Genomic DNA, 15,317 nt, shown 5'->3' on the forward strand with positions numbered 1-15,317 from the left:
ACGAGAGGAGGAGAGCCTTATGCCTCATCTCTGTGTTTGACATCCCCAAATTCTTCTTTTATCTCCGTTGTCAGTACATCTTCGTCTTCAGCATCTTTCCATTGCTGTCTCCAGCTTTTGGTTTGTCTAATTCATTCATGTTTAACTGATCCTGACATCCATTAATCCCGAGTCAGAAAAGGAGAACGCATAGTTTCTTTATATTTGCTTTGCTATTTAAAGTGAAATCAGAAGCACCTTCACTTTATGGTAAACAGATTCAGACTGTGATGAGTTCACTGACACAAAGCCGTAGGTTGGATATCAAAACATTTACACTTTTCCCCATCGAGTTCGTACTGTGGAGTGAATAGAAACAGAACGCTCAGCTACTGGGTTTTAAGGAGCGTTTTGAAGTGTTTATGGAGCAATCCAACTCACTTCCTTCTCATCTCTGTAGCTTGTAGCTGTCTAGCTTCTAGCTCTGTAGCTTCTAGCTCTGAGGCTTCTAGCTGCCTAGCTTCTAGCTCTGTAGCTTGTAGCTCTGTAGCTTTCTAGCTTCTAGCTCTGTAGCTTCTAGCTGTCCCTGAGCTACTGTTGCTATGGCAACCAAACTTTTCAGTTAAGCAGTTAAGGTGCGTTTTACTCGCTACTATTTATTATATATATAAATATATAATAAATAGTAGCGAGTAAAACGCACCTTTACTGAAAAGTTTGGTTGCCATAGCAACAGTAGCTCAGGGCCATTTACTTTTCCCCATTGAGTTCGTTCTGTGGAGTGAATAGAAACAGAACGCTCAGCTACTGGGTTTTAAGGAGCGTTTTGAAGTGTTTATGGAGCAATCCAACTCGCTTCCTTCTCATCTCTGTAGCTTGTAGCTGTCTAGCTTCTAGCTCTGTAGCTTGTAGCTGTCTAGCTTCTAGCTCTGTAGCTGTCTAGCTTCTAGCTCTGTAGCTTCTAGCTTTCTAGCTCTGTAGCTTGTAGCTCTGTAGCTTCTAGCTCTGTAGCTTGTAGCTGTCTAGCTTCTAGCTCTGTAGCTTTGTAGCTTCTAGCTCTGTAGCTTCTAGCTCTAGCTGTGTAGCTTCTAGCTCTCTAGCTTCTAGCTATGTAGCTTCTAGCTCTGTAGCTTCTAGCTGTCTATCTTCTAGCTCTGTAGCTGTTTAGCTTCTAGCTGTCTATCTTCTAGCTCTGTAGCTTGTAGCTGTTTAGCTTCTAGCTGTCTAGCTTCTAGCTCTGTAGCTTCTAGCTGTCCCTGAGCTGCTGTTGCTATGGCAACCAAACTTTTCAGTTCAGCAGTTAAGGTGCGTTTTACTCACAACTATTTATTATATATAATTATATTATATATATAATAAATAGTAGCGAGTAAAACACACCTTTACTGAAAAGTTTGGTTGCCATAGCAACAGTAGCTCAGGGCCATTTACTTTTCCCCATTGAGTTCGTTCTGTGGAGTGAATAGAAACAGAACGCTCAGCTACTGGGTTTTAAGGAGCGTTTTGAAGTGTTTATGGAGCAATCCAACTCACTTCCTTCTCAGCTCTGTAGCTTGTAGCTGTCTAGCTTCTAGCTCTGTAGCTTCTAGCTCTGAGGCTTCTAGCTGCCTAACTTCTAGCTCTGTAGCTTCTAGCTCTGTAGCTTCTAGCTCTGTAGCTTCTAGCTGTCAAGCTTCTATCTATGTAGCTTCTAGCTGTCCCTGAGCTACTGTTGCTATGGCAACCAAACTTTTCAGTTCAGCAGTTAAGGTGCGTTTTACTATTTATTATATATATATATAATAAATAGTAAATAATTATATATATATATAATAAATAGTAGCGAGTAAAACGCACCTTTACTGAACAGTTTGGTTGCCATAGCAACAGTAGCTCAGGGACAGCTAGAAGCTGTCTACCTTCTAGCTCTGTAGCTTCTAGCTGTCTAGCTTCTAGCTCTGTAGCTTCTAGCTGTCCCTGAGCTACTGTTGCTATGGCAACCAAACTTTTCAGTAAAGGTGCGTTTTACTCGCTACTATTTATTATATATATATATAATTATTATATATATTATTATATATATATTTATTATATATATATATAATAAATAGTAGCGTGTAAAACGCACCTTAACTGAAAAGTTTGGTTGCCATAGCCAGGACAGCCAGAAGCCACAGAGCTAGAAGCTACAGGCTACAGCCACAGCTAGAAGCTACAGAGCTACAAGCAACAGAGCTAGAAGCTAGACAGCTAGAAGCTGTCTAGCTTCTAGCTCTGTAGCTTCTAGCTGTCAAGCTTCTAGCTATGTAGCTTCTAGCTGTCCCTGAGCTACTGTTGCTATGGCAACCAAACTTTTCAGTAAAGGTGCGTTTTACTCACTACTATTTATTATATATATATATATATATAATAAATAGTAGCGAGTAAAACGCACCTTACGGAGCAATCCAACTCGCTTCCTTCTCAGCTCATGATGAGAGTCTAGAGCTGAAGGTAGAGAAAAGGTTTACAGGCTGCAAGGGAAGCAGTCAGTGATCCTGGAAACAGGAATTTAGTTACAAGATAACTAAACTCCTGATTTAGTAAATATGTACTTTGTCAATAGATTTCTGATCCCCTTGGAGTGAGAGAAAAACACAATTCCCTGAGAGCAGGAGCTCACCTCAGCCACACAGTGGGCCTCTGCCAGCAGCTGCCTGGCTGCCTGATGGAGTCCGAGACCGAGGCAAACATCAGCTTTGTCCAGCCAGATGTGCTGAGCACTCACTTCCCTCTTCTGCTGCCCAAAGCCAACCACTCCATCCCCCTCCACCCTCTGAAAGATCACCAAAATGGACAATTAGCTTTTTTATATACATTAAATGGTAAACAGATATAATACAGGGGTCATACACATGTCGACCAATGGGTGTCCAGGACTTTTCCACGACTTTAAACCAAATTTCCATGACCAAACATTTTGTGAACCTCGGTGTATACATAAAAAAGTGATACGATTTATTATTTAAACGAACTATGAGAATTCCAAAGCATACAGTATATAACCCTAAATGACACAAATGAATGAGACAATAGTTTGATTAAAAGAATAAACATTTATGTTTTTTCAGTTAAGGTGCGTTCACTTGCAGCGCAGAAAAGTATCAGAGCGTTTGCCGGCTTATATTTAGAGCGTCATTCTTTTAAAAGCATATTAATTGTTTAAAACTCAGCGTAAATGCACATATGAATACAACACATGTCCAGGATTTTTCCAGGTTTTCCATGACGTACGAACCCTGACAATAATGTTTGAACTGCCAACTTGTGATAGATTTAAGACACACGGGTATACAAGTTAATAACAGATATATCTCTGTTGTGAGGAGCAGGCTGACCTGATTGGCCCCTTGGTGAAGGCCTCTTCCCTCGTGTGAAACAGCAATCCTGTGGCACCTGAACCATGAATATAATATCACAGGTCGTTAAAGCTCAACGCACACCAATGAATATGTGCGGCCGCCCGCATACCTCATCTGTTCTTGTTCTTGGATTCGACTTAGACTCAGGAGCTTCTCCTGGTACGGGGAATGGGTCTCCAGACCCAGCTGACTGCAGCGCCTCACAATTCTGGCGGGGGGGGGGGCAACACAAAGTAAATGGTAGATGAACCTGTGAAATGACATCATTCATCCATTCACATGCATTTATACACCGTGGGGGGCTAAGGTGCCCCTGCACATCAGGAGTAACGCCACACACATACTCATACACACATTCATACACACACCATTACACGGTTTGCATCTTCAACTTGCAGCGGCACACTATTCAAATAAAATAAATTGGAGTGTTGGAAATGGCCTGAAATATTTTTTAAAGTGTCGGATCTAGCGTTGCACTCCCATGACAACAGGATCCAAATGAATGCAGCATAACCAGAAGTATCATGTTTTTAACCCCTTCCAAAACCTGGGGTCTAGATTACCCACAATGCAACTGGACTGCGGACAGATGGGGTGTGTGTTTCTCTCATCGGTGTTCTTACCGAAGTCGGTAGAGGTCGGAGAGGCCGCTCCTATCCAACAGGTCGTGGGCAATGGTCTCGGCAAGATGCATGATGGGTAAGGTCAGGTGGTCGAGTGAGAGTGAGCACAACTATCTCTCCAGAAGGTCGAGATAAAACAGGCTTTGAGTCTGCAGCCGAACAAAAGAAAAGGAAATCAAGAAGAGGAAATCACATTCTCACATGTTGAATTCTCTCCAGAGCTTCATCAGAAGAGGAAGAGGCCCGCGGCGCCGAGCTGCATCACAACAACAGAAATACAAAATACAACACGCACTGATTTCAGTCATTGCAAATGCAAACACAAGGATTCACAGATATATTCCAATGCACACATCAATAAATTACGATTTATATAAATATTTCTGCATTTCAATATAGATTTTACTATTTGTTTGTGGATTGCACTGCATTTGTTTGTGAATCGCTGCACATGTGTTTGTGTGTTTTTGAGCCTTCCCGGCCGCCTTCTGATTGGCTGCTGAGAGGTCTATGTAAAAAAAAAAAGCATTTGCGAATCGAGCCACGGCAGGGGAGTCTCAAAAACCCACAAACCAATGCAGTGCGATCAACAAACAAACAAATAGTAATTTATTCACGTGTCCATTGGAATGTATTTTTAAATTGAGTATATTTGTTAATTGTTCTGTGTGCATTTGTGAATCTGATTTATTTGATTATAATAATTTAGGATAGGAATATATAAGCTTGTTTTGCTTCTACCTATACTTGTTCAGTCTTTCTGTTTTGTATATTATATAAAAAATTATTGTCTTGTATTGCAATGATTGACTGAATAAAATACACAACAACAACAATCTTTGTGTTTGCATTTGTGAGTCTCTGTGAGCATTTCTAATTATTGAGACTGATCTGACCCCAATTTCCTTCCGGTCACTCCCCTGCATGCAACTTAATTCTTCACTTTCATACACTTAAATATACGTAACTCTTCACTTTAAATACACGTGTCACTTTAAACTGACCTTCACTGGTAAAAGCTCTGAAACCTGCCCGTCTGTGTACTTTATCTAATATTCTTATTATATATCTATATATATTCTTAATTCTCTTACTGTGTTGATTGTCGTTGATTGTTGTCAATGTTATTGTCTCTTGTCGCACCACCCACCGTGACACATTCCTTGTATGTGAGAACATAAATGGCACGGTTGGTTTCCAAATGATTTAGTCTCCTGTGTAACAAAAACAAACCCATCAGAGTGGTTGTAGAGTGCACGATTAAAGACGAGTGGATAACTTATGGATGATTTCCTTATTGAGATGATGTGTGTGGCATTGTGTTTGATTCAAACCTCTTCCACCAGCATAATGCAAAATAACATTCTAAAGGTTCTGATCCGACCCCGTAGCGGAGCCGTTCATTCGATATACAACCAGCAGCTGAAAACAAAGAAGGAACTCGGGGCCACAGCCCACACGGCTCCTGACGCCCAGAGACCTGCTTGGTGATGCTGAGTGTGTTGACACAGTGGGGGTTGCTGTTGGTTCTGAAGATGAGCCGGGCCTGCTGAGGACAGGCGTAGCGAGCCCAGTCCTGTGGGCTGGAGGGGAGCTCCTGGTCCAGGACCACGGGTTTAGGCCTCCTCTACGTCGGCTGGTGCAACAGAACAGATCAGACACATCATGTACATGTTGTTGTTATTGTTCACTCTGATATTAAGTAAATACCTCTCGAGAACATTTTGACCGACACTAATAGTGAATGTAGATAAAGGGCACATTGTCAGACTTGTGTCACGTCGCCTCAGGCAATGAAAAGGAAGAAGTTTGAACTCATAATGAACATTTCAAAGCTTTGTTTCCTTTCCATCAGACGGACTGAGAGTGTAAACAACAGCTGACAAACAAGTGAAGTAACCGTTTCATCGCTCCAGAGTAAATACCTCGGGCTTTACACTGACGCCGTGTTCATCACCAACATTTCACTTACATCTATCCCTTTTTTGCCTTTGCCCTGTCTTTGCCTTTTTTGGATCCAGCGGAGGTCGGGGGCGGGGCCGGCTGGTTCTTGGCCATCTCGTTGGATATCTCCCAACCTACAGCCATGGACACCTGGAGCGACAGCCAGGGGGGCAAACAATGAGCATTCGACATTAGGTGAGGCGCTTGAATAGCAGCCAAGTGGGTGGCCCACGTGGTCAGTACCATATGCGCAGCACGAAGACGGAGGCCCTGAGCAGGTTGAGCCGGCGCTGGTGAAGTCCTGTCGGCCATGACGGCGAGCAGAGTGTGTGCTCGCACCTGCCGTCCAGACGCCGCACCTCCTTCAGACCGACAGACTCGACAGACTCTCCGTCCAGGAGGCGTTCCCACCGGGGACTCTGAGCTCAGAGACCTTTTTGGAGACGTGACCTCTAGAGAACAAACATGAAAAGATCCACTGTGACAACGAGTTGAGCAGAAACACGAATCCTCTGTCGGTGTCACATCAAGCGGCGTCATTACGACGAGAATCACACATAAAGCCAAAGGTACACAGGTGCATACGCCTCCACTTTCCTATTATTTGGCTGTGCGCTTGGCCTCTTGGGGGAATAGAGACATACTAGTTCATATCAGAACTCAAAGGACTTCTCAAAGTTGCTGCTACTCTCAGCGGGTACCCACAGGGGATGTTGAGAAATCTTTTTCTTCGTCTGGACCTTTTGCTCTGAACAATATTTGCCTGGCTCAATGTTTACCCAATCAGAAACGAGGCCACAGACACATAGATGATGCAACTATCAAACAGCTGTTGCTCGGCTTCTGTCTGGATCAGATGTCGGTGCCGAGTCCAAAAGGTTCTCTAACTTGTTCTGTCACGCTCCACTTGGAGGAAGAAAGACGTTCGTGCCCCAACAAAGTTGTAACAAAATAGTCAACGCTGAATCTTTATCGAAATAACGTTTTGTGACTCCTCCATCTGTGCTTTTTAAAATATTATAACCACTTTGCAATCACTTTCAAGAAAACCAGATACAAAATGTATATGTTTTCAATCACTTAGAATACAATCAGTGCAAACAAATAATAACATTTGGCAAATTGGCTGCAATTAACCTGAATATCTTTTAAAGATAATAACAATAAAGTTGCAACGTGTGAAAAACTAAGACAAAACAAATTCAAATATTAGGCTATAAAGAGTTTTACTGAGTTTTACAAAGCATATCTTTTTTTTAAACAACAATAACGTGCAACCTTTGCAAAACAAAACGAGTGCAGACATGTGTGAGGCGTCACGTGCTATCATTATTATACGCTGCAATGAGCTTTTCATGACACAACTTTTTAAAACGGGGTTGCATACGGCCTCTCTCAATAAAGCTCCATGTTGAGCTCTTGTTTTGAAGGGCTACGGTTTGAGAGCCACTGAAACCCTGAGGTATCCGCTTCACGGCCACACGGCGGCACCGTGAACGACCTGGCCGCTCACACCGTTGTAACATTTTTCCGACTTTGATGGCAAGAACATTTTTTTCTCTTCACTTTTTCTGTGCCAACCGAGCCGCGGACCGGTACCGGCCCGGGGGTTGTGGACCGTGATCTACACCGTACTGTAAAGAGGAGCACATGCAACACATGATTTCATCTCGCAGCGTTGCATCATGGGCCATGGTGTTCTTATCAGCATTGTGTTTCCAGGCGACTCGGACCTTCTCGTGGCTCAAAGACGCGTTACAGCTCAGCCCGGAGCTCGGTGCTGCTCGGGTGAAAGAGCTCGAACAGCTCGTTTTAAAGCTAACAAGCTGCAGCTGTCAAAGGACCCGCTGCTCTGACGTTAGCTAGCATTAGCTGTTGTGGACACTTCGTGGGCAGACCGGCTGTTGACCCGGCGGACCGCATTAAATGTAACACAACAAGGACTCCTTACCTCGCAGGGAACCTTCAACACCGACCGACTCTCGTTAGCGACCTGCGGGAGACGCGTAGTCGGCGGGTCCGGTGCTGCCTCGCTGCCACATCCACAGCCCACGTTGGCTGGGGTTGTTTCCGTAACTGTGCGATGCACGAACGTCGGGTACGTAAGAAATCTTTTTACGTAGAGAGACATACTTTACCTACGCATAAATAGTGCTCTTGGTGAGCGCACACGGACGTAGGGGCTCTGGGAAGGTGTATGTATGTTGTGACTTTTTAACTGCAGTGATTGTCCCCGTATTGGATTGAATTGTATATATTGTTGTTGTATTTGTTGATTTATGGACTCATGAGCCTGGAATAAAATAAAAAAAATTTAAATAATAATACAAAATAATATATATATATTATAATTGTTCATCACGGAAACAGTTTAATTGCAAATCACTTCAACAACTCTTCTGAGCGCGGCAGAGAGCACACTCTCACTAGCCCCGCCCCCAACATAATATAGTGACATCATCATTCTGCCTATGATGCCTTTGTGGCTTTGATCTGTGACATCACTGAAGTATATAAGTAGGAGAGAACCGTTTCAGTTTCTTTGAGAGAGTTAGAGGAGAGTTTCAGCACAGCGCACCCAGAGAGAAGTAAGCCGCACACAGAGAGAAGCAAATCACAAAGAGAGAAGCAAACCGCACACAGTAAGATCGTATATTGATAGCTACGGAGGACGTGCATCAACAGTAACAACGATCACTGAGAGAAATGCAGCTGCCAGAGGCTGGGCCAGCAGAACCGCATAATCCGTGATAAGAAGGTTAACATCAGCGAGTACGCTCAGAACATCCAGGCCTGGAGAACTGAGCCACTCGGAAAGACCTTTATGCAGGGCAAAGGCCTCTGGTCAGGGATCTGACGAGGTTGATGGATAAGAACAAGACCACGTTGAAGAGGATCGAGCAGGAGGAAAGGGTAGGAAACAACGGGATGGTAGGTAGCAAAAGAGAGATACAAGCGCTCCGGGATTGGAAGTCTAAGCCACTTCCAGGAAAAAGAACCTTTGCAGCGTTGCAAAAGGCCTCGATCCAGGGCTCTGACCGAGATGGATAACAACGGGATCAAGATGGATAACACCCTGAATATCGAGGAAAAGGACAAGTTTGAAAACATCAGGATCAACTTGATAAATACGGCAGGTTCGGTTTATCAAGAAGACCACCTGATTGGAGAAATGCAGCTGCCGGAGGCTTTCGCGCAGAACCCCTGCATAATCCATGATTTGAAGGTTACCACCAGCGAGGACGCTCAGAAGATCCAGGCCTGGAGAACTGAGCTACTCGAAAGACGCTGCGGGCGAAGGCCTCGGTCAGGGCTCTGACCGAGTGGAAGGATAACACCAAGATCGAGTTTGATAACATTCTGAACCTCGAGCGGTTAGAAAACATCTGACTAACTGCTGAGAATGAGAAAGTGAGAGGAACACCAGCCCTGAAGAACACCGACTGAGGAGGCTCTCAACATTTGTCAGCACAAATCAGAGAAGCTGAAGAAAGACCTTTGGAAGTGGAAGCAGAGAGTAACTTCCTTCAAGGTGAGCTCCAGACAGCCCAGGTTAACATCAAAGACCTGCACTGGAGACCAGCGCTTCTCTCAAGGAGACAGTAAACCAGGTGCCTTCTCTTCGTCTAAAGGCACGGGCAACACCCAGGTGGTGTTGGAGCATAAGAACACCTTCCTCAAAACTGAGCTCCACAAAGCCCAGGTCAACATCAGAGGACCTGCTGGAGACCAACGCTTCTCTCAAGGGGACAGTGAACCCGGATGCCTGTCGGTCTAAAGGCACCGGGCAACACCAGGTGGTGTTGGAGGAGAAGAACACCTTCCTCAAAACTGAGCTCCACTGCAGCCCAGGTTAACATCAAGACCAGCTGGAGACCATTGCTTCTCTCAATGCGGCAGCGGACTGGATGCCTCGTGAGTCAAAAGGCACCGGCCAACATGTTGGAGGAGAACACCATCCTCAAAACAGAGCTGAAAGAAATAGCTCCAACACAGGAGATATGCAAGGACCATCGCTGATAATGACTCAGCATTCTACTGATTTTATCTTGGAGGTACAGGATGCTACCAAGGACCTGGAGAATGAGAGGATCACCTCGAAGAGATCTCCACAGCCAAGGTTAACATCAAAGAACACCTGGAGACCATTGCTTCTCTCAATGAGACGGTGAACGGATGCCTCTCAGTCTTAAGGCACCGAGACAACACCCAGAGTGGTGTTGGAGGAGAACACCTTCCTCAAAACTGAGCTCCACACACCCAGCTCAAGAACAAAGAGCAGCTGGAGGAAACTGAAACTCTCACTGAATCCCTTTGCAGGTGGAAGCAGAGAGAGTCCGCGGCTGTGACTCAGAAAAGAACTTTCCCTGCAAAGTGGGCTCCCCACAGCCCAACACCAGATTAAACACCAGCTGGTGTTGGAGGAGGAAGAACTCCTCCAAAGGGAGCTCCACACAGCCCAGCTCAAGGAACAAAGGCAGCTGGAGGAAACTGGAAACTCTCACTGAATCACCTTTGCAGGTGGAAGCAGAGAGTCGCGGCTGTGACTCAAGAAAAGACTTCCCTGCAAAGGGAGCTCCACACAGCCCAACACAGATTAAACACCAGCTGGTGTTGGAGGAGAAGAACTCCCTCAAGTGAGCTCCCACACACGGCCAATGCCAGATCAAGCCCAGCTGGTGTTGGAGGAGAGAGAACTCCCTCCAAAGCGAGCTCCACACAGCCCAACACCAGATTAAACACCAGCTGGTGTTGGAGGAGGAGAAGAACTCACTCCAAAGTAGGCTCACAGCCCAACACCAGATCAAAGACCAGCTGGTGTTGGAGAAGGAAGAACTCCTCCAAAAGTAGGCTCCACACAGCCCAACGCAGATCAAAGACCAGCTGGTGTTGGAGGAGGAGAAGAACTCCCTCAAAGTGAGGCTCCACGCAGCCCAACACCAGATCAAAGACCAGCTGGTGTTGGAGGAGAGAGAACTTCCTCAAAGTGAGCTCCACAGCCCAACACCAGATCAAAGACCAGCTGGGTGTTGGAGGAGGAGAAGAAAGAACTCCCTCAAAGAAGTGAGCTCCACACAGCCCAGCAGATCAAAGACCAGCACTGGTGTTGGAGGAGGAGAATAACTCCTCCAAAGTGAGCTCACACAGCCCAACACCAGATCAAAGATCCCAGCTGGTGTTGGAGGAGGAAGAACTCCCTCAAAGTGAGCTCCACAGCCCAGCTAGCATCAGATCAAAGACCAGCTGGTGTTGGAGGAGGAGCTGAGGAAAACAACAAGCTCCCGTTGGAGCAGCAGGACACCTCCTCCTTCCAGACCACAGAGATCACTCCAGCAGCCTGAGATCTCTCCAGCCGCCCTTGACAAAAAAAAAATGGTACCAAAAGATGAACCCATTCCACAGACATCCTTGCAGACAAAAGACTAGAGACAACCAGAGACACAAGAGAACCAGTTAGAGACAACAAAGACACAAAGAGACGTTAGAACATAAGAGACAACAAAAGTCACAAGAAGAGACACAAGAGACAAAAAGAGACAGTTAGAGACAACAAGAGACAACAAGAGTCACAAGAGACACAAGAGACAAGAGACACAAGAGACAGAAGAGACAACAAGAGACAATAAGAGACACGGGCCACAATCATGGACACTAGAGACACTTGAGAACATGTCGAGAACTATGTTGCTGCATGTCTTGGCTAGGTTGCCCGCCAAACAAAGGACTCTACCTGGTTTGATAAAGGTGTCTGAAGCGTCTCCGGCTGCCCGTGGTGGTCGTCTGACTCGAGTGCTCAGAGGAACACCTCACCAGCGTCAAAGCAGGTAAACGAAAATCAAATCATGCAGGCAGCGAATGCTGGCCTGTCCGCGTCTCCTCTCCTGCCTACTGAAAACTCTATCTCTGCAGCCGAAGATCATTGCTATGAACCAAAATTCAATCTTTCTAACACAAACAACTCTTTATCAGCTTTCACGACCTCCTAGATCACCACTGCAGGGGTGGGGAAGGGAGATGTCCTCCTTCAAGGGATGCTCGCCACACATCTGCCGAGCCACTTTGTCGTCTCCTTCACAAACAAGATGGACGACATCGCTCCTCCTTCACCAATCCATCTTTTCTCACGACACTTCCATTAACTTCTTCTTCGTCCCCCTCTCTTTCCTCTTTCAGCTCCTTGTCTCCTGATCAGGTTCTTACCTGAGTAACCTACGGTGCCCGACCACCTGACCTCTTGACCCCATCCCATCTCACATTCTCCAGGCTGTTGCTTCTGACCTTCTAACCTTTCTCACCCATCTTATCAACAGCTGCTTCTCAACCGGCCGTTTCCTAACCCTCTGAAGGAGGCGAGTAAACCGTCTCCTGAAGGGAACCACCTCAACCCGTCTGAAGTCAACGACTACAGACCTTTCTCTCTTCTTCTCTCTCTCCAGAACTCTAGAGCGATCTATCTTCAACCAAGTGTCCTCCTCTCTCCACAGAGAGACTCCAGCAGGACCAGTAAAGGAGCGGCAGACCAGCGAGAGCTTCTTCAGTCCCAGCAAGAAGCTCCAGAACCAGATCTCCAACTGGCCTCCGAGGAGCAAGTGGTACCAACACTTGATCCCTGATGCAGAGGTAACAGACTTCCTAGAAAAGCTCGCACACACACACACACCCCACTCGCTCCGCCTCGCTCACACACTCGCCGCTATGGTTCAAATCCCCTGCACTCCCAGACTCACTTGCAAAGCCTCCGCGCAAACGACGTACAACTCCGGGGGCGGCAGCGCGGTTCGTCACCAGTTCTTGCCGCTGCTGCTCTCATTAAACGCTGTTCGCTGACCGCAGAGCTCCGGAGTCTAGACGTAAAGCAGTGTTACGTGACGTGAAACACAGCACGGGCACACTTTTAATGACTAGTAACTTTAATCAGAGCTACCAACTCTCACGGTTTCGCCATGTGACACACGCTTTTGCATGTTTTCACGCTCTCACGCCACACAACCAATTTCTCACGGCAAAAGAAATTCTGATTTTGGGCCGAGGCGCGTTGGTTTCTTTTCAAACTCCGCGACGATAGATGGCGCTAAGGAGCGCATCTATAAACCTATTCGCTGCATAGACATCCTATTCACCCCAAAGAGTCCCGGAGTCAGCAACAGAAGAAGATTTTCAAACAGACACAACGAGCAGAGACTACGGTGTGTTAATGCAGGGCTCTCAAGTGTCACGCGTTGAGCGGGACAGTCACGCATTTCGGTCTTAAGTCACGCACTCCCGCTACACATCGTATTTCTCAAGCTGAAAAAACTCTCGGCTATTTAATGTTTTAATGTGCCGCAGCACGCAAACATGAGCCGCGCTGTCCTCACCGTGGAGGAATCAAGCGCTCCCCTGGAGTTCTGCTGCGAGGAGCCACTTATCAGCCAATCCAAAAAAAGAAAGGGGCTACACAATAGCCAATCAGAAAAAAACGTATCTGTTGTATCTGGGTAAGATTTAATCCAGCAACCAATGAAAATAAAGTATCCTGGATAGATGTCACTCTTGCCTGTCTTCAAAACTTAAGAGCCCTGTTAATGACATGTGGTTCAATTAAGTTCTCACTCTCTTAAACTTTAAATCTTAAAATAATTCGTTGTGTTTGTGCGTGTGATTTTGTGTGGTGATGTAAACTCAGCTGTCATAACAAGCAGCAGGAGAGCACCTTGTTAACCTCTTGGTATCCTGCATGCTCAACACATTGTGTGTTAAGGCTGCCCACATAGCATTTATCTTTTTAATTGCAGGCCTAGGAAAAGGACCCTCTCAAAATTTTTCCAAACAGCTCTTTGAACAAGTAAGATGTATTTTAAAGAATTTAACATAAAGACAGGACATTTGTGCAATAGAATTAGTCATGTTTTTGTAAATGAGAGTAGAGTTATTAAAAAACATTTTAATTCTTTAAGGTAGCAAAGATGCCTCGTAAAAGACCTTTGCCAGGCCAGAATGCAGGGTACAACATGGGTACAACATCGGTACAACATGGGTACAACATGGGTACAACATGGGTACAACATGGGTACAACATGGGGACAACATGGGTACAACATGGGTACAACATCGGTACAACATGGGTACAACATGGGGACAACATGGGTACAACATGGGTACAACATGGGTACAACATGGGGACAACATGGGTACAACATGGGTACAACATGAGGACAACATCGGTACAACATGGGTATAACATGGGGACAACATGGGGACAACATCGGTACAACATGGGTACAACATGGGGACAACATGGGTACAACATGGGTACAACATGGGGACAACATGGGGACAACATCGGTACAACATGGGTACAACATCGGTACAACATGGGACAACATGGGTACAACACGGGGACAACATGGGACAACATGGGTACAACATGGGTACAACATGGGTACAACATGGGGACAACATGGGTACAACATGGGTACAACATGGGGACAACATGGGTACAACATGGGTACAACATGAGGACAACATGGGTACAACATGGGTACAACATGAAGACAACATGGGAACAACATGGGTACAACATGGGGACAACATGAAGACAACATGGGGACAACATGGGTACTACATGGGGACAACATGGGAACAACATGGGTACAACATGGGGACAACATGAAGACAACATGGGAACAACATGGGTACAACATGGGACAACATGGGACAACATGAGGACAACATGGGGACAACATGGGTACAACATGGGACAACATGAGGACAACATGGGTACAACATGGGACAACATGGGACAACATGGGTACAACATGGGTACAACATGAGGACAACATGGGTACAACATGGTACAACATGGGACAACATGGGGACAACATGGGGACAACATGGGTACAACATGGGTACAACATGGGTACAACATGAGGACAACATGGGTACAACATGGGGACAACATGGGGACAACATGGGTACAACATGGGGACAACATGAGGACAACATGGGTACAACATGGGGACAACATGAGGACAACATGGGGACAACATGGGTACAACATGGGTACAACATGGGTACAACATGGGGACAACATGGGTACAACATGGGACAACATGGGGACAACATGGGTACAACATGGGTACAACATGGGGACAACATGGGACAACATGGGTACAACATGGGTACAACATGGGGACAACATGGGTACAACAACATGGGGACAACATGACAACATGGGTACATGGGACAACATGGGTACAACATGGGGACAACATGAGGACAACATGGGACAACATGGGTACAACATGAGGACAACATGGGTGCAACATGGACAACATGGGTACAACATGGGTACAACATGGACAACATGGTACAACATGGGACAACATGGACAACATGGGTACAACAT

At 45.8% G+C, this 15,317-nt stretch overlaps 1 long non-coding RNA gene across 1 annotated transcript; it reads right to left on the bottom strand.

The window, feature by feature from the left end:
• Positions 1-2,414: 2,414 nt before the first annotated feature.
• Positions 2,415-5,603, bottom strand: LOC130207644 (uncharacterized). The gene is made up of 5 exons (XR_008834312.1): positions 5,466-5,603; positions 3,986-4,134; positions 3,469-3,567; positions 2,621-2,773; positions 2,415-2,495 (listed from the first exon to the last, which is right to left on the bottom strand). It is a non-coding gene; the product is annotated as an uncharacterized LOC130207644 (long non-coding RNA).
• Positions 5,604-15,317: the final 9,714 nt, after the last annotated feature.

The sequence above is a fragment of the Pseudoliparis swirei genome, chromosome 17 (assembly GCF_029220125.1).
Source record: "Pseudoliparis swirei isolate HS2019 ecotype Mariana Trench chromosome 17, NWPU_hadal_v1, whole genome shotgun sequence".
Taxonomy (NCBI): domain Eukaryota; kingdom Metazoa; phylum Chordata; class Actinopteri; order Perciformes; family Liparidae; genus Pseudoliparis; species Pseudoliparis swirei.